Source organism: Dermacentor andersoni, chromosome 3, assembly GCF_023375885.2.
Source record: "Dermacentor andersoni chromosome 3, qqDerAnde1_hic_scaffold, whole genome shotgun sequence".
NCBI lineage: Eukaryota > Metazoa > Arthropoda > Arachnida > Ixodida > Ixodidae > Dermacentor > Dermacentor andersoni.
This window is the reverse complement of record NC_092816.1, coordinates 164,153,358-164,180,010: the sequence shown is the minus strand read 5'-3', so window position 1 is coordinate 164,180,010 and position 26,653 is coordinate 164,153,358. Positions and strand designations below refer to the sequence as shown.

Sequence of the window (26,653 nt, the reverse complement as noted above, 5' to 3'; positions counted from 1 at the left end):
GTGTGAATAGCAAAGCAATTTCAATATATGAATAAGAATCCACTAGCCCAACGAAATGTCAATCATATTTAAATGGAGACATCTGAAATTTCAATGCCATCTCAACTGGGGCACAATGTACTTTTCAGGGCTGTGACAACAATAACTCAACAACAGGTCAACAGAACTACCACAACGTCAATTCAATGCAGCATCAATGGTACCCCAACAACCATTCAACGAAATGAACACAACGAGCCGTTTAAGCGCAGTGGAATTTCAATGGTAACTCAACAATTATTCAACATTGAGACACCCAATGGTGTTTCAATTAAATTTCAGTGGTCAATATTCAAGGCCACTCAACAGTCAGCCCAACAATTCTCCAACAAAATTTCCACAATTCCTCAATGAAAAACTCAACATTGACCAATAATAATTCAATGTCTTCTCAATAATTTTTTTTGTACGGGATGGCTTGTGATGAGCAAGGTAGCGTAACATTATTATTATCACACTAACATTACTTCACTGACTCCAACGATGGGCTTCGGAAATTGCCAATGCGACAATATTGGGTGTTGAGAAATTGAGGATTGTTTGAAACAGACATTTTGAGCTTCCGCTCATTAAACGCAACCTTCTAGAAGCTTTACTTGTGCCTTGCTTTTACAGGCAGGCATAGTGCAATGTCAGGAGAAGGCGTAGAAAGCCTTAAATGTCTGGTAAACATGTTTTAGGCGTCAATCAATGTAAAAGCATGTATAAAAAAGTACGGGCACTCCAGTTTGTAGAATAAGTATGCCTAGAAGCAGAGTGAGCCCTTGGTTCTTCTTTAGACTTATTTCTCACAGCACATTGGCCAGGATATACATGGTCAAGTTTTATTCCCGTTTGAGAATTGGAAGAGCGGTAGTTGAAGTTGGCTTATTCTGTAGTGGTTACCACATTAAATGAGTGAGTACTTGTCAGAGGATGCATGACAAAGTTGTGCTTTGCTTGAATGTGCCATTCCACAAAACAAAACACACACACACACACACAAACAAGCACACACACAGTGAGATACTGTGCAGGTTTGCGGTAAAGTGTACAAGCCTTGTCATTCTCTTTGCTGTCCACATCGCTGTTATTTCCTCTATTTCTTGTGCTACCCCTGCCAAGGACACGCGTTATTTGTAAGAAGTCATTTTAAATCAGTACTCCGGGGACTCAAATGCGAATAACTTTATTTGAAGACAGGCTGGAAGAACAATGACGCTGAGTCAGTCTTTAGATGAGTTTATCAAACAAGCTGCTCTGAGGGGCAGGCAGTGTTGCTTTGGATTGATCCGCTCGACTTTGGTGCTCCTCCCCGGATTCACTTTCCGATTGCCTAAAGAAAGGCTTCTGCTTAGCATTCTGAAAGAATTGAAATATCCTTAGATCCATTCCATACCAAATTAGATCCCTTACAATATCCATTCTTTCTGCATACACCGCTGTGAAAGTTCGTTTCATTTCAATGAAAATATAATAATGACAACAAAAATATTCTGACTTAAGTAGAACACGAAAACCCTTAAGCGATGAGTAAAATGCTGGGAACAGTACTGAACTGAAATTTCAATACGAGCTTCGACTTTGGGAACCGCGTACTGACGGCCACGGCATTTGTACAGAGCTTAGGAAAAAGTGTGCGTGCCAGGGGCACGTATATCAGATCCTTACACCAAATATGATTGTAGCCCTTCATAAACGCCTAGAATACATGAGACAGAGGAGTGTAAAATGTCCATGACACATTGTATTTCGCTACATATATATATATATATATACATTGTAAACGGGGTTTATTTGGGTCGTAGAGAAGCAGCGACCAACGCGGCAACAGCCGGCAGGGCGCACCCAGCGAACGAACTTAATATATATATATATTGTAAAGGGGGTTTATTTGGGTCGTAGAGAAGCAGCGACCAACGCGGCAACAGCAGGTAGGGCGCACCCAGCGAACGAACTGGGTACGAGCCACGCGATGGCAACGGGGCTTTTCAGCCTGCCGATCTTCTTCGTGACAATCACCCCCGGAATTGAAGAGTAGCCATCCTGGCGACCTAGAAAGAGGTGGACGGATCGTAATACTGCTTCAGCAGGTCAATGTGCACAGTCTCTCGCCCCCGACGACGCAGATCGGGAGATGGCGATACGGGTTCGACCACGTAGTTCCCTGGTGATGTTTGTGCAACCACGCGGTAGGGCCCTTGGTACTTCCGGAGGAGCTTGGACGAAAGGCCAGGAGCAGCAACAGGCGGGAGAGAGAGAGGCCCAAAGCCACACGAGTGAGTCAACGGGGAAGGGGTGAAGGGGAGGATTGAGGTCATGACGCTCTTTGTGGCGGCACTGTTGAGCGGACGTCAAAGAACGGGCCAGTTGTCGGCATTTCTCGGCGTGCTGAGCAATCGCAGAAACAGGTGCGCATTCAGCAGGGTCCGGCCGGTACGGGAGAACAGTAACAATGGTGCTGGAGGGATAGCGGCCGTAAAGCACGAGAGCAAAAGCGATTGACCCACTAGTTTTTTCATCCAATAGCACTGAACCCACTAGCGCCTCTCTTCTTCGTTACAACCTATAGATATACGTACGAGACCGAGGGTTTCGCGCAAGGTCCGAAGGTATAACATTCAAAAAAAGAAAGAGGACGAACGTTATGGAATATGCTTTTGCTGACGGTGCTGCTGATGAACTGGCCTTGTCTCGCACGAAGGACTCAGACGAGGACCGGGATCAGACGAAGGCTGATCCTCTGGCCGAAACGTCAGTAAGAACTTATGCCATAACATTCGCTTTGCTTCTTTCGTGAACGTATATATGAAAAAAATATATTCATGAAATACATATATATATACACAGACACACACACACACACACACACACACGCACACATATATATATATATATATATATATATATATATATATATATATATATATATATATATATATATATATATATGTATATATATATATATACACGTTGTTTGCTGTCCTAATGTTTCAACTGCTCCGCAAGCCTCCATTTGCGGTTTCTCTTTCCATCTGCACCCGTGCAGAACCAAGAACGACAGATATGCAACTTTGCATGCGGATGTTGCTGCCTGTATGCTTGGTTATTCGTTTAAGGCGATAATCAACCCTCCACACCTTTTTGCAACGTTGCACATTATATGCGCTAATTCTCCTTCACTATCTGTACCTGAGGTTTGTTGAAACTTTTTGCTGTATCCATGGGGCGCCGTATCGTGTGGAACTGAAGTAGGAAAAGCGGAACGCGTGGCAGTCGATACAGCCTTCGACATCTAATTCTCATGCTCGGGGAGAAGGTTGATGGTTCTACATAGATATGTAACCATCAGTTTCTTGCGTGCTTGTTTTATCGGCGCAGCGACAATTGGTAGCTTGTCTGGGTCAAATGGCTGGACAGGCAGGCCCTGCATGTGCTCAGATTCATTCATTGCGCCTTGTTGGTGCTACAGCTAAGCTGACAAAAAAACCATGGGCCTGTCCCGAAGAACGTGCAATACTGGCCACAACCGTGGCGGAGATGGAGGAAGCTTCAAGCACATCGCCAACTTGAAAAAAACAAGTTTAGCATCTTGGATGCAAGTCCAACCCGAATCAGACATTGAGCTGATAATAACAGGGAGTACACTTTGACCCGCGTAAGGCATGTCCACGTTAGCACCGCCCCCTTTTTGTCGGCGTTCCAAACGCTTGCGTATCTCCTTTCCTTCCTCTCTGCCGTGGTGGTGGTCAAATTTGAACGTCACGCGTGTCAAGTTTCTTCCGGCACTTCGAGTGTGCGGTCCCGTCGTCCAGGTGAATGTACATAAAAATCGCGGTAAATGAGTCCGCGCCTATGTCCAAATTGTGTTACACCTTTGTGTCGTGTGCTAACAGCTTCGCTGGTAAACCACCATCACAAAGTAAAATGGCTGATGATGATCGCTGCCTCGATGTCAATTTTGGATGAACCGTTGAGACATGAGTTGAGCTCACATGGGCCGAATGATCATTTTTGGACCCCGTTAACGAATTATAAAAGACCATGCATTGCGGGCATCTCGGTTGCGGATAAAAGCGCGTCGCGGCAGAGCCGAAAAGGTGAATAGGCAAAATGGGCATCCAACAAGCTATGTTCAAATACGCACGAGCGGAACCGTCGTTTTCGCACCAAAACATGCATAGCAATGCATGTATGGATGGATCAATGGTATGAGCACCCCCTTTGAAACGTGACGGTTGGTCGCGCCACTAAGCTCTTTTTGAAATTATCCCGAATGCCTTACCTACCTTTCTTTTACAGAAAAAAAAAAAACTATACTCAAGCTTTCTCAGCTTTTATCGATAACTTCGTGTTTCTGGGCCTTCGTTGTCTGTGTTCGCCCTAGTTTTCTGCCACCCAGCCACTGACCGCCCTTTACTAATTTCTGTTGCGCACATCTTTAGCTTCCCCGTGCTATCCCTCAAATCAAGTGATTCAGGGAGGCTAGCGGAGACTAAACCGAAAGCCGGGTAGATATTGCATTCCTATAGTTTTTACCGCAGCAAGTACATGCTTCTTCGTTGGTGTGCCTCGCTTTATACCTATACTTTCCAAGGCATTCTGATCTCGCTTAGAAAAAAAAACTAAGTTTCCTTGCTCTATGTGAAGAATGATGACCAGTGAAGCTGTGTATTTGGGCCCCTTAATGGCGAACTGCACCTCCGCAGCCTTCGCCTTCAATATCTCGTCGGAGCTACACGTTTCTGACGCTAAGCTAGTCTCGCCGCGTCATATATGAGTGCCTGTTAGGATCAAGAAATGTACATTGCTAGCCACTGTCCTTTCTTTACGTCTTGTTGCGATAGCAGTTATATCGACACTCCAGCTGTATTTCTGCGCTCGCCGTGAGAGTCTGTATATAAGTTCAAGGGCGATAACATCGTCGCCGCGCGTCGTACGCTGTTGTACGATTGAAGTGTGCGAGCGTGAGCCGGCGATCGCGGCTCAATCTTGGGCACGCAAGGGAGGAAAGCGCGGAGGTGCGCCATGTTCCGATGCGCGGAATGTTCCGGGGAGAGGGTAGGAAAGGGGGGGTCGGGCGTTTTCTACTCCGGGCGGCCTGGGCGACCGAGTGCGCCCGGCTGCGCAGCTGTATTGTGTTAGCCATCTGTGACGGGGACAGTGTGTTCAGCGTGCGCTGTGTTTTCGCGGCTTAGTTGGCGTTGATGCGAGAGGTAGACCGAAGGTCAGTTCGCTCGTGCTTCTGCCGCGATTCCTTAGTCGAGCATTTTGATAGCGAGTTCCCGCGCTCATCGGTAAGACGTGTTCATGTTTTCTTATCCACGCATGACACCGTACATGTTAATTTGCTTAGTATGCTATGTTTACAAGTTTGTGCGGCCGGTAAAACTACTATTCTTACTTCGTATAGCTGTCCACTAATTTGATATCGCAATCAATGCTTCGCCTTTCGAGCTAAACCGGGGCTTTTGAATGCGGGCATGAAAATTGCGGTCGTTTTCTTTACAATATGTTGGAGCATTTTGGTGACAAAGGGGTAGCTCCCTAATTTTTTTGTGTTTGTCTAATCACCAGAGTATATTTGTTTATTTTACAACGGGGGTGTTTGCCTAGCAGCACGTGTTCTAGGTTTGCGGCGGTAGGCTTAAACAGGTCGGTACTATGGCGAAACGGGGAAGCAAGCGATTCTCGTCGTCTTCTCTTTCCCAAGCACTATGCCCACTACCCAGTGCCTTCAGTACAATTTATTTATTTGTGTATTTATTTATTTACAATGCCTACAGCGGCCGTGTGGGACATTAGTGTAGGGGCGAAATATTAGCATCAAGATAGAAAAAAAAATGCAAACACTTACTTCGCTGATGGTGTTCATAGTCCGGTGCGCAATTATGATAATTTAAATATCCCCCCAAGAGGTTCTGTACCTTTTTACGGCTTCTTGTGCATTTTCAAGAGAAGGTAAACACTACCTACCTTCGTATGCTTACAACTTGGGCCTAAATTATCATTCTCGCATGTATCAACGAGCAAAGGTGAGATTTTTCTCGCTACCTACCCTGGTAATTCAGGATGTAATGCATGGCACCGGTTAAAGCTTTACATGGGGGTAGAAAAATTTAAATACCTTCTCGCTGAGGGGGCTTTTCTGGGCGCGATGTGGGAGTGTAGAAAAGCACTAGCCATAAGAGCATACTATATTCTCGGCCGTAACGCCCGCTACCCACCCTGGAGCCAAACCAAGGGATGCTGGAAGGCCTGCAAGAGCAAGCCCTGTAGACGTCAGCTGTAGGTTACTACTATAAGCAAATTTAATATAGCCAAGGCGACAATATTAAACAAAATTAAGCTCCGCAGGTTAATCTTGTGAAGGATGTGTGCAGGAAAGATTGGAAGGGAGAGCAAGGCGAAGCCCGCAGAAAGTATTGGGAAAGCCAGCCACGGATTTCGACTGGATGTGTCAGTCTGAAGGTGTCGTCTACGTGAAGCGGAGGCCCAAGTGGTGTGTTGCTTCTGCTGAGGGGCTTCAAAATTTCAAAGCCTCATGATTGGTTCAGCCTGAGGATTCCCTTTCTCCTTGATTCGGCTAAGCCATGGACGGTTAAACGCGGGAGGGTCCTCCCCCATGTGCTCGGATCCATCATGTCGCAACACACTAAACACCTGCTGAATCAGGAGCCTCTGGGGGCAGCAAGTATGGATTTCAGAGCGGTGTCACTGGTGGAACTGCGCATCTGCACTTGGGAAACATCGCATCATTGACGAAACCAGTGTTGATTGCGCGGAGCTACAGGGTCTGATGAAATTCTCAGTGCCAGCTCGAAGTCGAACCACTTAAATATAAAAACCGGCGAGCTGGACTTTCTGCGATGCTATCGTGAATCGTAGCTGAAAAGTGCCATTACCCAAAGCATAAACTTTATTTCTGCGCAATTTCAGCCGCGGGGTTTTCTTTTTTACGAGGCAGGCCTTCACATCACACATTGTAAGACATAAAGGACCGATTCTTATCTTGAGCGGTGAAGGAACTACTGCGCACGCGCCGTACGCACGCACGCACAAGCAAACAAATCAAAATTTTTAGTTTGTAAAAATTTACTTATTTACTTTACTTTATTATAGTTTCCGCGAATGATTGTCAGCGCTCCCAAGATCGTACACCATGCTTCTTTGTTTTTGATTAAACATTGTCATGGACTAGAAATAAGAAACTTGCTTCTCTGTTTAACCATCGTGTACATTGTTTTTCTTAATTGCTCAGTGTTTGTAATTGGTCATCGTGTGCTATATAACAGAAGCATATGGAGGTGTTTTATTGTGTAATGTGTTTTTTTCACTGGAAAGCCTAAGTGCGTGAGAGCCTGCAAGTGGTCCTGCCTGACTCCGATTCTGGAGAGTCCGAGTAACCCCACTTGAGTACATTTAAGTGAGTCCGAGTGCGCCCAGGTGAGTACAACTTTGGTGAGTTTGAGTGCGAGTGACCACATTTGAGTAGAATTTTAGTGATTATGAGTACGTCTGAGCCCGTTTGGGTATGCTCAGCCGGGGTCAATTTCAGTCAGCCAGAGTCTGCGTAAGCCCCCATGAGCGGAATTTTGGTGATACTAAGTTTGAGTGAGTCTGAGTGAGTTTCGTTTAACCTGCTGTTCTAGCTATACCCTAGTTAACCTACACCTAGGTGCACACATAAACTAAGGAAACACTGATACATCCATCCAGGCAATCTGAGAATGAAGAAGACAGGGACTTCAGCTATTATATTGAAGTCACAGGCCAGCGCGCTACACGGAGCACATTCACAGCGTTAGCTGGAGCAACACTGCACAAGGGTACCGCCTTTAGCCTTGCCAGTCCTCCCACGGCACCACAGTAGAAATTGAGCCAGAGTCTTTTGGCGAGTCCCGAATCGTTAACTTCAGTGTGGGCGAGGTTCCCAACCGCAACATTGATCAACCCGTCTCTTGCGTCCATACTGACGATCATCATATACGGGCTTCCAATGCAGATGGTGACCTCTGCTTGCAAGTTACCCAGTTCCATCAGCAACATTTTCCCGACCTTCTTGATGACCTTGTCGCGTTCTTCGGGAGTTGAGTAACGCGAAATCGTGTCGGGCTTACTCAAGCATCCACTGAGGTAATCCAAAAATAAATTGGAAGCGGAATCGAGCAATGTTGAAATGTAAAGCATTTTGGGGGCACAGTATATATCAGCTGGTGCGTGTACTCTGGAAAGGAGTAATGGGGCCAGCGCTAACGTTGGCGAAGGCCATTCTGTGCTTTAAATCGGATATCTTGTCGCGACTAGAAGTTAAGCAAGGATCCGTACGCCGGCTGGCTTAGGGAGCCCACCGATAAACAGCTAATGACGCCGTGCAAGCTGAGATGGGTTGGGCCTCGTTTGAAGTGAGAGAAGCGCAGAGCAAAGTTAGTTTTGAAGAAAGACTCAGGAACATGGATCAAAATAAATGGGTAGCTAAAGTTCACAATGATCTGCACCTGAAAAGCGCGAACAAATGATGGAGGAACAGGTCAACTAAGTTGTCAACATAGTACAGGGTGATTAAAAGTACACATAGACAACCAGGAGACGTCAGGAACAGAGTGAGGGAAGTAGAGACAGTGAATTGGATGTAAAGAATGGAAAGAAAAAAGACCATGGGGATTTATAAGAATTAGAAGAAAGAAAGGACATCTGTACGATAACACGTAGTGAAGTGTCTTGCAGTTCTAGCTGGAGCTGTTTTCCTAAGGACAAAAACGCAATGGACGAAATATTCGCAACTAGATGATGCATGTCTAGGCTGCAGCAAAAATCCGGAGACCGCTCAGCACATCCTATGGAATGCAAAGGAACTGACCGGGTGAGACCTGTAGGCAACGCTCCCCTCCCAGAAGCGTTTGGAATTAAAGCGGACGGAAACATCAACCAGACAGCACTTGAGATAAGCAAGATACATTTAAAATATTGGTAAAAAGCATGCAGGTAAGATATTCATACAACCGGATCCGTTATAGGCATAGGTAGCGGTACAAGGCAGTTAGAGAAGTTTTGAGGAAGAGAAAGAAGGTTAAAGAGATGTATACAAAACAATTGATCGCTGTCCCGTAATTGAGATTAGATGTAAGCATAAAGCGGTAACCGGTAAAGCAGATTGGTTGGAGAATATACTAGCCACAATCCAAAAAAGGGGGGAGGGCGTGTTGGCAACAGCACACGCCATCACACCGCCCCACACCATGTTGAGCAGTGGTCCATAGGAACGCTGTCCAGCTAGAAGGAAAAAAAAGTGGCGAAGAAGGCAGCGAAAGACGCCAGGGAGACTGAGCACACTGGCCAGCTAGAAGAAGGCCCCACGCAGCATGACGCCATATCACGGGGCGACGGAAATTCGCGCCATGTAAAGCATGCACCACTGGCCTTCAAAACAGCACAGTGAAGCCTGTCTCAGCGCCAGAACATGACAATGAAGTGCGTGGCGTACTTCATTGTCATGTAACTTCAGCGTACTAGAAGTTACAGCTTCAGTGATATTGTGAGCAAACATTAGGAATAACTCGGAAGCAATCTCTTTGTAACTTGTTTGGGCAGCAACAAGCGCATGTAATGTGATCCCGTACAAACGGTTGGGTGCCAGAGACCGCATTTCCTCAACTTATGACTGATTGCCCGGGTGATCTCGTTTCGTTCTTGCAACCTGCCCGGATAACGCCTCTTGCATTTGGCTGAAGGTCACTGGAAGGGCGCCGACAACGAGAGCTGAAATCGCTTTATGCTTAAAATGTTAGAATGAAAACCATGTATAGCATACCTACGTAGCTGAAGCAGGCTAGGTGGCTAAAGGTTACCGTCCCGTTTCAAAAGGGATGTCGATATATTATCACCGTCCTCATTATCAGATAGAGGTATGAATGAAAAAGAAGATAGTACAAAGTTAGGCGAAAACCTACGCTGCAGTAGGGGTTGAAAAACCTCATTGGTTCACGACGAATAAGTGACTATTTGTTACCGCCCCATTTCAAAGCCGTTGTCATTAAAAATCAGCAATAGCAGAAGCAGCTTTTTGGTGGCATGACTAGGCTTTTCAATATAGTATCTTATTCGTGAGTGTTGGTTATTTCAACGAATATAGTATTTTATTTTGGTCAAAGGTTGCGAGAAAGTTACGCGTGTTTACCATGTTCCCCAACGTTTTGTGTGCAACGGGATTAACAAAGGCACTCAGCGAGGCACTTGGACGTCGAACGAGTTTTCACGATCCTCGTCAATTGCCTTCACAATAGCTTTGCCGAAGGGTCTCCGAGCACTCTGACGCTTTCACGTTAGATGTAGTGCCGAGTTCACATGGACTTGTTCGGAGCGGTGTTGCATGGTTGGAACTTATGTGACAGTTGCTAGTGTATGGTGGCTGGGACACCGTTGCTGCGGGCAAGGGTGAAGGCAGAGACAATGATCTCGGCGTGCCAGATCAGGGGCTATCCCAGCTAGACGCTCTGAGCCTGCGCAATGATGCTCCCTGCATCAGAGAAACACAATGCTTCTCCAGGAGCCACCTTATAGATCCCCCTTCCAGGTAGCCTACGAAATACATGTGTCCAGGGGAGTCCCTAACATTTAGCGAGTCTTGGATGGCTCCCTTGCTCGCCTGCTACTGGTAGCTAAGCTGATCCAGAGCTTGACGGACCTGGCTATAGACGAGGGTGGCGACTGGGCTAGTTGGTCGGTCATTATTAAAAGGTATCTGGATAGAGCAACGAAACAAGGACACAAGAAGAAACGAAGACGAAGACAAGCTCTATCAATAACGAAAAGTTACTTCCGGGATCCGTCGTACTTATACACCCAAACAACAACATGCACAACGATATGTAGCATGAAAAAATTTCTTGATGTATTTTTAGTGCTAAGACGCACAAGGAAAACGTTTCTTTTGGGGTTACAATTTCCGAAAGGGGCACCTGGCAGAAGCAAGATGCCATGAACTTGCTTTCAAAGCTGAACGTTATCGAGATTGATGCCCGTTTCTCGTGAAAAGTTCTCACGAATTCCTTGATTTTGTTAGACGATGAGCAAAATGAGAACGAGGTGAAGGCAGGAGCCAACGTTGCGACAAGTGGACTTGTCTTCTTCAAGGCGACGCATGCTTTCCTCGCCGCAGTATATAATATTGCGGAAAAAGGCTTCGAGGCCTTCTCTGCTGATGTCAAAGAATTGCATTATTCTACCCCACACAATGACATCCTTCAATGTGTCAAGGATTGCGTTGTCAAATATGGCGTCTGAAGTTTTTTTACAGGAAGGAGGTGTTTCAGTAGAAGGGCTTTTAGAATTTTTGCGCTTTTACCTGTCGTTAACTTTTGTATAATGGAGCAATAGGCAGCATGTGCAGAAGGAAGGCATTTGTATAGGGTCGTTTCTAGCTCCCGTTCTTAGCAACTCTACTCAGCACGTCTATATAGACGCATGTATGTACGCAAGGTGCGCTGCAGTGACCATAGGACGGTAAAAACTCGAATTAGCCTAGACCTGAGGAGGGAACGGAAGAAACTGGTACATAAGAAGCGGATCAATGAGTTAGCGGTAAGAGGGAAAATAGAGGAATTCCAGATCAAGCTACATAACAGGTATTCGGTTTTAACTCAGGAAGAGGACCTTAGTGTTGAAGCATTCAAGGACAATCTTGTGGGCATCATTAAGGAGTGTGCAATGGAAGTCGGTGGTAACACCGTTAGGCACGATGCCAGTAAACTATCGCAGGAGACGAAAGATCTGATCAAGAAACGCCAATGTATGAAAGCCTCTAACCCTACAGCTAGAATGGAACTGGCAGAACTTTCGAAGTTAATCAACAAGCGTAAGAAGCTGACATAAGTAGTATAATATGAATTGACTTGAACATGCTCCATGGAACGGAGGAAGCCTAAAAGCAGTGAAGAAGAAACTAGGAATTGGCAAAAATCAGATGTATGCGTTAAGAGGCAAAGCCGGCAATACGATTACTAATATGGATGAGACAGTTCAAGTGGCTGAGGAGTTCTATAGAGATTTATACAATACCAGTGGCACCCACGACGATAATAGAAGAGAAAATAGTCTACAGGAATTCGAAATCTACAGGTAACCCCGGAAGGAGTAAAGAAAGCCTTGGGAGATATGCAAAGGGGGAAGGCAGCTGGGGAGGATCAGGTAACCGCAGATTTGTTGAAGGATGGTGGGCAGATTGTTCTAGAGAAACTGGCCACCCTGTATACGCAATGCCTCATGACCTCGAGCGCACCGGAATCATGGAAGAACGCTAACATTATCCTAATCCTTAAGAAAGGGGACGCCAAAGACTTGAACAATTATAGACCGATCACCTTACTGTCAGTTGCCTACAAACTATTTACTAAGGTAATCGCAAATAGAATCAGGAAAACCTTACACTTCTGTCAAGCAAAGGACCAGGCAGGATTCAGTAAAGGCTACTCAACAATAGACCATATCCACACTATCACTCAGGTGATAGAAAAATGTGCGGAATAAATTATTCTGCAGAAAACTAAAGTAATGTTTAACAGTGTCGGAAGAGAACAGCAATTTGCAATTGGTAGCGAGACACTGGAAGTGGTAATGGGATACATCTACTTAGGGCAGGTAGTGACGGCCGATCCGGATCATGAGACGGAAATAATCAGAAGAATAAGAATGGGCTGGGGTGCGTTTTGCAGGCATTCTCAGATCATGAACAGCAGGTTGCCATTATCCCTCAAGAGAAAAGTGTATAATAGCTGTGTCTTACCAGTACTCACCTACGGGGCAGAAACCTGGAGGCTTACGAAAAGGGTTCTACTCAAATTGAGGACGACGCAACGAGCTATGGAAATAAGAATGATGGGTGTAACGTTAAGGGATAAGAAACGAGCAAATTGGGTGAGGGAACAAACGCGAGTTATTGACATCTTAGTTGAAATCAAGAAAAAGAAATGGCCATGGGCAGGACATGTAATGAGGAAGGAAGATAACCGGTGGTCATTAAGGGTTACGGACTGGATTCCAAGGGAAAGGAAGCGTAGCAGGGGGCGGCAGAAAGTTAGGTGGGCGGATGAGATTGAGAAGTTTGCAGGTACAACATGGCCACAATTAGTACATGACCGGGGCTGTTGGAGAAGTATGGGAGAGGCTTTGCCCTGCAGTGGGCGTAACCAGGCTGATGATGATTATTATGATGATGATGATGATGATGTACGCCTCACAGGACTCCGAGGTTGTCAGGGCGATTTTTGATTTGTCAACGATGTTTAAGTGTTTCCAGATTGCCTTAGTGCTTGCAAGAAAAAAAATATGCCATTGCCCTCACAATTTTTCGCGTGTGTTTCAGACATCTTAAAATGACTTTTGAATTGCCTCTCGGCAATAAGCTTCGGTTTTTTGAGTTTACGATTTTTCGCGACTGTTTGGGACCTTTTGAAATGACTTTTGAAGTGCCTGTCGACAATAAGCTTTGGTTTCTTGACGTTTCACTAGTGTTTGAGACCTCTTTTAGACCCACTCTTCTGCTTTACCTCTGCAGGTCAGTCAGCATGCATTGCAATTGGTCCCCTGAGTTACTAAGCAAGGCAATATCATCAGCGAATCGCAAGTTACTAATGTATTCTCCATTAACTTTTATCCCCAATTCTTCCCAATCCAGGTCTCTGAATACCTCCTGTAAACATGCTGTGAATAGCATTGGAGAGATCGTATATAACCAACCCTTATATATAGCTTTCATTGATTACGAGAAAGCGTTTGATTCTGTCGAAACCTCAGCAGTCATGGAGGCATTACGGAATCAGGGTGTAGACGAGCCATATGTAAAGATACTGAAAGATATCTATAGCGGCTCGACAGCCACCGTAGTCCTCCATAAAGAAACATAAAATCACAATAAAGAAAGGCGTCAGGCAGGGAGTGAAATGACTTTTGAAGTGCCTGTCAACAATGAGCTTCGGTTTCTTGACGTTCATTTCATCTTTACTTATAGTAAAATTTGCTGGGCTTATAACCCACGAGCTACCAGACCTCCAATTTCATTCAGCCCTTTCGAAGCTGATGAAGAGGGCATAACTAGTATGTGTTTCAAAAACACCCTTAAAAATTACGCCCACAGCTAATTAAAACGAGTCTTGAGCAGCAGTCTGCGCGTCTTAAGGAGGCTGGTTATGATAAGCATGTGTTGCCGGTGGCGGAAAGGTTCCTAAAACAGAAACCTTCGAAAAGTTGCCCTCCTGAGATTTCCAGAGCTACCAGCCGTGAGCAGGTGAAAACTCCGTAATTTCGTACATACACCGGTTATTACATTACCTTAAAAAGAATAGGAAGTTGTGCTGACGTACGGGGTTTTTTTTTTCAGATCCAAATTAGCTAGGTACCTTGTGCAAAGCCTTGAGGACGTGTGATAAGCGTCACAGAGATCCGTTTGTCGGATGTGCGGTAGGGGTGGTCTGTCGCATTTTGCTGTGATGTTGTAAGTGCTACATAAGTGCTACGCTTTCTATTGCAAAACGTGTCCATGCCGGCCATGTCGCCCATATGTAGAAGATACCACCATTATAGATAGAGATAAGCGTGAGTGTGTTAGATTAATAACAGAAGCGGAGCAAATCCTCTTGGTCGCTGACCAATGCAACACCAAACTGTCAATTCATTGTACACGAGAGAGATGATTTGAGCATGAGATGAAGGCTGACCACATTCACAATATGTCATTTAGGTTTTCTTTTGTTTTCCTCATGTACCCGGTTTTAGATTGTTTTCAAGCCGTCAAGTGTATCCTCATGGTTGACATCGCTGTGCACTAGGTTGTTTCCGTATATAAGTGCGAACGATTGCGGAAGTAAATTGTCATTGTTGATAGCGCTTGTTTTCGTCTTCATTCCTTCTTATGTCCTTCTTCTGTTGCGCTATACAGATACCTTGCTAAAGAAACTATGGGTCGGTTGCTTCCTGAAGACTGTAGTAGCTACCGACGTCACTGGCTTGTCAAGACCGCTGTAAAGTACGTGGACCAACCCCCCGCCCCCACATACACACACGCACACACCGGGCACTCTACCGCGTGCTTCTTACATGTGACCCGATTGTGCTACACCTTAGCTTTGGAGCACAAGCGCACATCCTCTTGCCACGTCATGCACCCGCATGGTTCGGTTGCAACAAACTCACCCTTGCGCATATTTGACGTCTGAATTCATTTTCGGCCATTGAGTGAAAATTATTTTATGAGCCTATCAATTCAAATATGCACACCTATACGTTAAATGAAGTCTATGTGATTTCAATCTAAAACGATATATATTCTTCTCACTCTCCCATTGCGACATTTATGATTTCGCAACATTCCCACATAATGCTTAAGAAATAATCAGACTGTTTGCAATTCATTTGTAGAAACAGTGCGACAAATGTTGTGTCATTCAGCAACTGCCGGGAAGACGTATTTGAGCTCTATAAGCAGGCAAGGACGCTAACTGTGTAATATATTTAACGAACCATTTGTGGTGAGTGCTTTATTCAGGAGGTTCCTTATTTCTTCGTTTTCTTGAGTCGCGAAATATCTGCACAGAAAGCAGAAGCGCGGCCACCAAATCCACTCCCCCACACAGCCTGTACAGATTGTCGTACGAGCCCTGCGTGTCCCGGAATGCACCTGCAATGAAGGTAACGAGAAAACGTGGCTTGTAAGCTCTGGTAAATCAATAAAAAATTTTAAATGCGCCCATTCATGCCAAGCAAATTGCTCACGACATCCTATTCATAGCAATTAAATACTAGCACAGGGATTGCGCTGCTGCCGTCATATATCCTGCAGCAAAAGATAAGTGTAAAGCTGTGGGCGTCTTTCAAAGAACAAACTTCCGCGTTGTCGGTTAACAAGTGCAAATTATAATGTTCTCCATATTTTTTCACGTAGTCTACTAATCTTGCACTAAAACACTTAGGAGAGGGCGTTATCAGAAAGACAGAAAAAACAGTCTTATTTTCGCTACTACCTTGTCCTAAGCGAGCTGTTGCAGGTTCATGTTCGGATTGCCAATTCACCTAACTCAAGAACCTCTTCTGCATAAATGTAGGACTTCGAATGTAATTCCTGAGAACACGAAATAAATATTAACACTTAACGCTTAAAAATAAAGCAATATTCCCCGGCCACGGCGGCCCCATTTCGATGGGGGCGAAATGTGAAAACACCGATGTACTTAGATTTAGGTGCACGTTAAAAAACCCCAGGTGGTCGAAATTTCCGGAGTCCTCGACTACGGCATGCCTCATAATCAGAAAGTTGTGTTGGAACGTAAAACCCCATGATTTTGTTTAAATATTCATACGCAGTGCACTCATGGTCTCATTGTTGAATGTTAAATACTAAGGTGATACCAAAATGGCGCGGCGTTGGGCTACTTGGTTAGTTTCCCAAAGAAACATGTGCGCGAATTGGACATTACAAAGAATACGAAGAACGACGGTGCGCTACTACTAACTGCTGCGATTGCTGTTTGTTCATCGCTTGTATATTCACGAATTGATAACCAGAAGAAAGCAACAAGAACAAAGCGGAGTAACCACATAGGACGCCTTCCTTCACATTGCATTGTATATCGACGTCGTTTCTTTCCCCAATAAAACTACAGTATTATCCGTAATGCCCATTTTTCACGTTTCCTTGATCAAGCACCCTTTTTAGAATTCTCTGCCAATGATATTCCTGATTTTGGTCTATATTTTAACATTTCTCTTTCCTAGCTTTGCTCCCATTTGCAAGATTCACCATGTGATGGTATACGGAGTTTAACAGGATTATTTATCGATCTTTAATATGTGGCCCTTCGTTTGTTTGTGCAGTGACCTATTTGCCTAAAGTTAAATATTAGCACATGTGAGGAAGATTTCGTATGCTAAGAAATAAAAAAAGTAGCAAAAAGCAGGAATGACTTTGCCAGATAACTGTCAGAAGCATACTTTACCAAGAAAACGAAAAAAATGTACATCAGTGATACCGTTCTAATTTTATTTATCAACCAAATGATGGTCATGTGCAATATATGAAGGAAAGCGACCTATCTGGTACTCAAGCGTTTCTTTCTTTTCGGTTTTTCTTGTTATGAATTCGTCTGAATTTTGGTGATTAACTACAGCAACAAAATCACTTGGTAGTAGCGCTCCATGGCGCGTCTTCTTGCGGTCCGCGCACCACACGGTAATTTTGTAATGTGATTTCTTCCCTAAACCGTGTAAAATTTGTCGTCATCGCATTGTATCAGTGCAGAAGAGGATGACGTAAAATGTGCGGACGACCGAACACCTTATAATACAAATCTACACGTATTTCTTGCTAGATGTGCGCTACTAGATACATGGAAATGATGGAATTTTTTAGAGCCACAAGGACATGACTTCATACACGGATAAAGATGTATGCGAACAGTGTGCATAATTTCAGTCTTATATTGCCCAATTTTCACGCTTGCGTGATCGTATCACGGAATGCGTTTTAGGATCTTCACAAATATTAAAATACTTGCTAAAAAGGCGGCGTCGATGACATTCTGTGCGTATTTATTGCTTTCTACAGAATTTCCACAGGCAAGTCGTGTAAAACAGCTACGACTTTCACTCTCTAAAAACCCCTTAAGATCCCTGCATGCATCTAATAAAGCGTTATAGTGGAAGAACCATATGTAACACCACCTTACTAATTTCTGCAGTGAGCTTCACAACAATTAGCACGCCGAGGGACCATTTCAAGTATAATTTTTCTGTGCACACCACTTCTTAAAAATATAATGAAAGGCTGAGGACTCACCTATAATATAGGGCTCGCAAAATGTCAGGGGCATTGACAGCAAGCCCATGATACCCCAACACACTGCCACCTTCTGAACGCCCAGGTAGTCTGCGACAAGCACTGTTTTGATAGTTGCCAGATAACCTTGCTGGGCTCCAGCAATGAAAACGACTGCGCCTACGGCAGCAAAGTTGGTGACATGCGGCATCAGTAGGAAACACAATGAGATTAACACGAAACTGCAGGAGCCGATCACACACCGTCCGCGCGGCGACCTGTCTGATAATAGGGGTATCACCAGGCGTCCACAAAAGCCGCCTGCGCACTGACAGCTCACGAGGGTTGCGGCGAAGTACAGCGGCACTCCTTTGTCTAAGGCGTAGTCCACAATCGTGAAAGCAAGCATAGGAAGCGTGATATCCGCAGCGATGACGGGCACTAATATTATATAGAACGTCGGCATACGCAGGACGTGCAACACTTGCGATATCACACCAAATTTGTCTTTGCGGTCTTCTGGAGCATACGAAACCTGCGAGCAATGCACTTCTTGCCCATATTGAGAATCTTCAGCTACAGTCGTTGTGATTCTCGTCATTACTTCCTTGTTATCTTCGACTTCAAGCTGTATGCTACCAATGTGAGGATCAGCAGCACCGTGCAAAAGTGTTTCGTCGACGTGTTCCACGCATGCACTGGCCGCAGTAGCTTTGATGTCACAATTTTTCTTCCACCGTCTCCAACAACGCAACTCAACGGGTCTTGGATTTCTAAGTAAGAGCGTCAGCGGAAGAAGATTCAATGTCACGCCACCAGCCAAAAGCATTGTGCCTTCTAGTCCATACGTGGCGGCTATTTTGGATAGGACAGATGGACCGATGATGCCGGACAGTGAAATTCCTAGGTACTGAATTCCTGTGGCGAAACTCCTGTACTTGTCGAAGTACGACACAATGTAGATGGATGTGGAGATCATAATCAATCCCAGTCCACAACCTGAAACAGAAATGTCGGGAAAATTTAGTGAACCAGTTGCGAAAAATACTTCTATGGCATTTTTATCTCATATGTCAAAGCTTGGGCTTGTCACTCGGTCATACTAAAATTTTTAACAATGCATACAGGACCAAAACAGAAGAAAAATATGCACACAGATCTGCCTTTAAACGAGTTTCTTGCTCGGCAAAAACAAGAGAATGCGTAAAGAGACATTAGTAAAAGAACAGGAACAAGATTATGAAAGTGATATGCAATCATATCACGTCACTCCGGGTGTTGGCACCCAGAACCATCAATTTTCGCTGCAGAATGCCAATAACGTCAGAGAAATTATTTATTACACTTGCTACAAGGATTTCTCTAGTTAAACGATTGCGATGTCTATTGTTACGTCTCGAAACAGCGATGAACATTCCTTGGACGCTTCCCGCACGGAAGTGTTTTCATCAGCGCAGGCCCAGACAGTCACGGGGCCCGACATACATTTTGACGCGCAAACAAAGGAGCTCACTTCGAGGCTACCGCCGCCGCCCTCCGTGAAAGTGATAACTACCGCGAAGACCGCTCTAGCTGACCCTGACCCTGACAAGCTGATCGTCACGGAGAGCCCACTCATCATCATCACCATCAGCCTGGTTACGCCCACTGCAGGGCAAAGACCTCTCCCATGCTTCTTCAACCACCCCGGTCATGTACTAATTGTGGCCATGTCGTCCCTGCAAACTTCTTAATCTCATCTGCCCACCTAACTTTCTGCCGCCCCCTGCTACGCTTCCCTTCCCTAGGAATCCAGTCCGTAACCATTAATGACCATCGGTTATCTTCCCTCCTCATTACATGTCCTGCCATGCCCATTTCTTTTTCTTGATTTCAACTAAAATGCCATTGCCTCGCGTTTGTTCCCTCACCCAATCTACTCTTTTCTTATCCCTTAACGTTACACCAACCATTCTTCTTTCCATAGCTCGTTGCGTCGTCCTCAATTTAAGTAGAACCCTTTTCGTAAGCCTCCAGGTTTCTGCCCCGTAGGTGAGTACTGGTAAGACGCAGCTTTTATACACCTTTCTCTTGAGGGATAATGGCAACCTGCTGTTCATGATCTGAGAATGCCTGCCAAACGCACGCCAGCCCATTCTTATTCTTCTGATTATTTTCGTCTCATGATCCGGATCCGCCATCACTACCTGCCCTAAGTAAATGTATTCCCTTACCACTTCCAGTGTCTCGCTACCTATTATGAATTGCTGTTCTCTTCCGAGACTGTTAAACATTACTTTAGTTTTCTGCAGATTAATCTTTAGGATCACCCTTCTGCTTTGCCTCTCCAGGTCAGTGAGCATGCATTACAATTGTTCCCCTGAGTTACTAAGCAAGGCAATATCATCAGCGAATCAAAAGTTACTAAGGTATTCTCCGTTAACTTTTATCCCCAATTCTTTCCAATCCAGGTCTCTGAATGCCTCCTGTAAACACGCTGTGAATAGCATTGGAGAAATCGTATCTCCCTGCCTGACGCCTTTCTTGATTGGGATGTTGTTGCTTTCTTTATGGAGAGCCCACTAATTGGTGAAAAAAGACCAACTTTTAAAATTTGGGCGGAAACGGCGTCGACATCAGATTCCTAGATTGCCATGTCGCTGCTTCGTATGCTGATGCGATCGTGCAACAATATAGGCGGAGTGCGGGGGAAATGCGCGGCGTCATGGGTGGCATTTTGCGAACAATTCTTCGATTGGGATTGGCCGAGACACAGTCATCAGATTCCCTAGCGTATAGTTACCTAGGGAAGACTACTGTTTTATAAGCGGACACCTTTCTTAAAGTGGTGTGCCCTGACGTCTCCTGACATGTGTATCCGACGTATGCTCAGACATTGAAATTGCTCCTACATGAAGTGGGCTTCCATATCTGGAGGCAGTGGAAATAGTGTACAATAACAACTTTTTCTTCAGCTCCTACTCCCTCACACAGTAATCCTGTTCCTGCAGGATTCCGGTCCTAAACACTACCCCGAGACCAACACTGAAGAATTGAACAGCGCTTAATAAAATCATTGGCGTAGCCACACTCTATAATTTATTGTATCTTCGTTCGTTCGAAGGAAAGGTGTGCAAGATACATTTTTTTAAGAAAGAAAATGCATGCAAGATCGCTAATTAACATCGAGCAATGTGTTTGGGGCCACAATTTTTAGAGCAGTATATCTATCTTTTCTGGACACGTAAGAACTAGCGCCCCAAGTGTTTGCGCCGCGAAGCTAGCACGGTTTCAATGGAATGAGCGGGTTTTTCGCAAGGAATTAAATGTACAGGTAAACTATTGAATAATGCAGGTGATAGACATCTTATCGATGACATTCCAGACAAGAGCAACGCAGTGATAGTGCTGTGGAAAGTTAATATTTTGTTCATAGAGCGGTTAAAAATTCAGCTGTGGAAGCCGATGGAAACAACCAAAATTTGTACTCAATTTTTTGCCACAAGAACGGTTGGTGTGATAAAACTATCTTCTCTATCGTTATAGCCGCCACAGCGTATGCAGTCTGGAGACCGAGCTTCCGATTGATGCCCATCTCCGCTCTGTAAGACGCAGCTTTTATACACTTTTCTCTTGAGGGATAATGGCAACCTGCTGTTCATGATCTGAGAATGCCTACCAAACGCACCCCAGCCCATTCTTATTCTTCTGATTGTTTCAGTCTCATGATCCAGATCCGCGGTCACTACCTGTCCTAAGTAGATGCATTCCTGTAGCACTTACAGTGCCTCGCTACCTATCGTAAACTGCTGTTCTCTTCCGGGACTCTCTGCCCCAGATGGCCAAAACTGAAGATTTGGTTTTGTCAGGAGTGGTCTTGAAATATTATAATCTCTACTTTTACTTCCTAAAAGGTAGCAATGTGTTGCTCATTTCTTAAGTGATTGCCTTTACAATCATATCTGATTCCTTGAGCAAAGCAGTTGCAAGCAGGGACATGTCTTTGTGTTAAGTAAAAAAAAAAGAATTATTCTGCCTTATAGCATGATATACATCTATAACGCCGACGGGTACCTGAAATTACAGAGGCCTCAATAATTGTGGCAGAGAAAGGCAATAAAATAACTGTTTCTGCAAGAAATCAACAAATTATTCTTTTTGATGAGTAAATATTTTTGGCGAGTACTCCACCAAAATCTGTTCATCCCGCGAAATGTGTTATGCCTTGTACCTGCCCAAAAATGCGCAATTTGCGAAGTTACGTTTGTTATAATAGTTTAAATTTAGATGACTCGTAGCTTATAAGGAATAAGGAAAAAATTAAACTGATCAGAGAAAATACCCATAGCAATACATAGTCCCACATAGAAAATACTTTGGGGTGGGCCAACATGGAATTTGGTGGCGGGTCAACTGAAATTTAGGGTCGGGCCAACTTAAATTTATAGGTGGGCCAACTTAAATTTCGGGTGGGCCAAGTGAATTTTAAGGCATACGTTTTTAGTTGCTCATGAGTGTCCCGACGCAGTCCGTGGTGGACGAGGGAAAGCGGCGATCATCAGCAAGCGGAGCAAGGAAAGGAGGCGCCATGCTAGTAGCTCCGTGCGAGTAGGCGTGTGGGAGAGCACGGACATGCGCATGGGAGTGCGCGCACATCGGCCATAAACATTGCAGCCATGTGTCTCTGATTGCATCCCATGCTCGCAGCCACGGCGGCGTCCGATCAGAGAACAGTTCAGACAACAGCAACAGAGGCAGTCATGGATAGGCTTTCGCCTATCGCAGTTTAGCTCAGGAAAGTGCTCATAGATTTGTTTTAGAGTGAACCAATTTACATTTGAGGAGGAGCAGCTTGAAATATGGGGGAGGACCAACTTGAAAATAAGGGGTAGCCGAATTGAAATTTGGGGGATTGCCAACTGAAATTTGACGTTGGGCCAACTTTAAGATCGGGGACGGCCAACTTCGAATTTGGGGGTGGGCGAAGTTGAGTTTAGGGGTGGGCCAACTGAAATTTCTGGGTCGGCCAAGTGAATTTTTGGGGGTGGGTCAACTTGAATTTTTGGTAGGCAAACTTAAAAGTTACGGGTGCCCCAACTGAAATTTGAGGATGTCTTAACTGAGTTTACCGGGGTGGGCCAAATGAAATTTGGGGGTGGGCCAACTAGAAATATAGGCGTGGGCCAACATGAAAGTTAGGGGTGGCCTAATTGAAATTTGGGGTAGTGCCAACTTTAAATTTGGAGTTGGGCCAACTGAGACTTGCGAGTCGGCCAAGTGAATTTTCGGGGTGGGCCAACTTGTAATTTGAGGGGTGGGCCAAATGAAATTTTCAGGTACACTTAGGCATATTTTAACAACTGCAGTGGAGTTTTTGCATATTTTTTAGTGGGAAAGGGGCAATGGGGCGAAGGGGCGAAGGCAAGCAACGGGCAGAAATAATAAATTAGTACTACGCATTCCTTTCTCGACAGGACTTACTGGAGTTCAAAGAGGGATCGCTGTCTCATAGGCAAAAAAGTTATTGTGCCTTACCACTTAAATTGTGCTTTCTTTCTTTGAAGACCAACTGAACCAAAATTACAGGCAGCAGAAGCGGCCTTGTTTCAGAAATAGTAGGCAAGAGTAACCGTCACACACAATAATACGCTTGAAACACAAGGTCTCGAGCTTATCCTTACGGATAAGCTAGAATAGAAAACAAACTGGCAAAAACGCTATTAACTTGGTGAACTGATGTGGAATGGAGGTTGTTAAGAATTACCCAGCTCAAAACATTGACAGTACGCTTGGGGCTGGCGTCATATCTGCTAAGTACGGTGTGCACGAGTCGTCCCCTTAGGTGATACTCGCTTGCTATTAAAAAAACAAAAAAAGACAATTACTATCCCGCATCTGTGCCAAAATTCGTGTGGTAGCGTATACGCTACTCGTTTATAAGAAACTTTCCGGGTTAAATTTAGTTGACGCTCAACTTAACATGGGTTGTAAAGCGCCATTTGGTTTTGAGTACTTCGAAGCGAACACGGGACCTTCAGGCCGGATGGTGTGGGAGTCACAGCTGTCTGGAGGCCCGCACGCAAATGCGGAGTTTTCCGCAGGCACACAGATGTAGATATCCTTAAGTGGGCACTAAACTTTCAGCTGTGTTTTGTGGTCGCTCTGATGACTAATAAGCCTGACAGTCAGCTGCTTAAATTTTAGTATTGATGACGTACTACCACATAACAAAACTCTGAGCAGTCGAAATAAGTACCTCTAGTGTAGAAGTGATCCCGCCTCCAGCGTTCCCGAAACGTCGTATTCTCTGAAAACAGGCTGAACAACGACGGTTTCTCCTTGAATTTTGCCATTCAGCTTATAGAAGGAGAAATGGGTTTGTTTGCCTAGGAACAAATATGTTTTATTACTTCTAGTATTTTATTTATTCTCCATTATCCAAGTTTATCAGCCAAGTGTGTGACGCTGTACAGCGTTATTTAAACTCTGCTGCTATTGCGAACCACTGATGCCTCTTTGAAGTCGTCACTTCATGCACCCGTCAGAGTCTCAGTTTCGCTTTCGCAAGGATATGAAGATTTGTTTGCGGTAAATAGGGGGGGGGGGGGGGGGGGGAATCGCAATTTTTTTTTAATAGAGACGCTGAAATAGCATGTACAAACCGGACATTTCAATTTATTTATTGCGATCTATATGTTAAGTGAATTAGTTAAAATGTGAATCACGAGTCTTGTTTATTAGCCCTATAGTTACCACGCCTTATCCTGTCTCTAATGTCCGCCGCCACCTACACCGCGGTCTCGAAGAGAGGAAACCATATGTGTCGGAGAAGGGCGATAGCTGCGGTAATGACGTCTTTTGTTTTGTTTTATGAAAGTTTATTTGTTTGAAATACAATACGGCCGAAGCTGATATCATGCTTGGTATGTTAAATTCTCTATCAGTGCGAAGTATTGAGGACTAACCCATAGCATATCACAGTAGTATCACTCAGGTTGAAACCACGACATTTGTTTATATGGGAAAGAAAGTAAACGTTTCACCTAAGCTGGCAAGAACACATTCTGCCTTAACATATGCCAACAAAACATGTCATTCAGGCTTGCAGTATAAGAGTTCGGAAAAGCGATCCCGCACCACTGCGGAAACTTTTTATGTACTGTAAAGCTTTGTACAAGCGCTTGAAAACGTTATACGCATAATTTTTTCAAGCCCTGAGAGAACCCAATGTAGCAGCAAGTTAACTTTTTTCTAAAATAGTGCCTTGTGTTAAGACATATGGACAAATTTTCAGACGGTGTCGTTTAATTGTAGTCTTTGCAGTGAACTACTTATTGTACCGCTAGAAAGCACAATACAAGCATCGTACGCAAGCTTTGCCGGTATTGTGACTAAAGGAATTTTACAGCAAGTTTAAACACGCAAAGCAAGAAAGACATTCTAACGGTCATATACGGGCGAAATTTTTACAATATGTGGTTATAGCATAATTTCGAAAAGCGCCAATACAGCTCAAGAAGAAAAACGACCCTCGTTTCGTGAAGTGAACCAGTATTTCGCGTGAGCGTACTAGCTCTCACTTCTGCCGTCATTGCTTATCGAATTATTCTTAGCATTTATCTAATTGTTTACCTTATTGTACTGAAGCCAAGCAATACATCAAATCAAATTAAGATGATGAATGCAGGAGAGGAGGATGACTGAGCACAACTGCAGTGCCTCTCGCCTGTTCTTATCAAGGTCATCCAACAGCCGCCGTGACAGCCGCCGCTGACCTCATTCTTTGCGCTCTGCCAACTGTTATTGTCAAGCTTCATACAACCGCGCTGCGAGTATTCAATGTTGAGGCATATGCGTATATACGCTCACGCGTAAAAACAGTGGAACGGAAATTTTTGCTCTAATTGTGCAAGGTTGTTCCAGCGTGCGTCTCTTCCTCATTTTTTTTTGTCGCGCAATGTGAGCTGCTGAATGAAGGTACTCCACGAGCTCTGCACACTACTTGTAGTTAAGGCCAGTGGTTCAGCAAGCGCATCGTAGACCGGGGGAAACCTTCCTACCTGCTTACGTTGTCACTTTTCGCTGGGTTAGTTTGTTATGGACTTCGCTTTCAAATCGGGAAACGCTCTTGTGGTCCTTTGACCGCATTATACCGATCTTTTTTTGTAGTACCAGTCCTTTCTTTTAAATAACCTTCGTCATATAGCACAAAACTACTAAGTGAGCTTGATTACTCATGAAGGCTGACAATACTACTGTGTAGATCAAGATGCATCATTGTTTAAGTAACAAGGATTCACTACTCAACTTTTTAAATCATTACTTTAGCTACCCTATTTCACTGTTATTCACATGAGTGATAAATGAGGTAAACTTAAATATAATATAACATCTGAAATAACACCTTCCTCAAGGTAATATGTGATAATGCGGCAGCATAGTGGTTACAGTGCCCATCTCCCAAATGCAGAAGGCTGACCCCAGGTAACCAATAGTATTAAGGGCCAAGTACGCTCGGGACTCGGATCTCTTTCGAAGGCTCTGTAGAAGGGCTCGACCGGCTATCGTCTGTTTGAGGCGGCCAATTTGCATCAATAGCCTTTGTGAAGCGACTAGGCTAAGAGGTCTCGATAGAGACTCATAAAGTACTGCATTATTAGGAGCAGACTGCGGAACGCCAAGAGCCCTCCTTAGGCCCTTTCTGTGCAAAACCTCAAGTCGTTCCAGCTGTGATAGTGAGGGGGAAATTAAAGGGAGCTGGTACATGGTCGAACTAAGAGGTTGAATCCACCTTGGTCTTTCGCGAGCCTCGATTGTTCGTTGACAATTCCTCACGTTCGTGCTAAGCGGAGT

At 44.6% G+C, this 26,653-nt stretch overlaps 1 long non-coding RNA gene across 1 annotated transcript; it reads right to left on the bottom strand.

The window, feature by feature from the left end:
• Positions 1–1,182: 1,182 nt before the first annotated feature.
• On the bottom strand, positions 1,183–18,812 carry LOC126524062 (uncharacterized). The gene is made up of 3 exons (XR_011893145.1): positions 17,843–18,812; positions 15,532–15,688; positions 1,183–1,380 (listed from the first exon to the last, which is right to left on the bottom strand). It is a non-coding gene; the product is annotated as an uncharacterized lncRNA (long non-coding RNA).
• Positions 18,813–26,653: the final 7,841 nt, after the last annotated feature.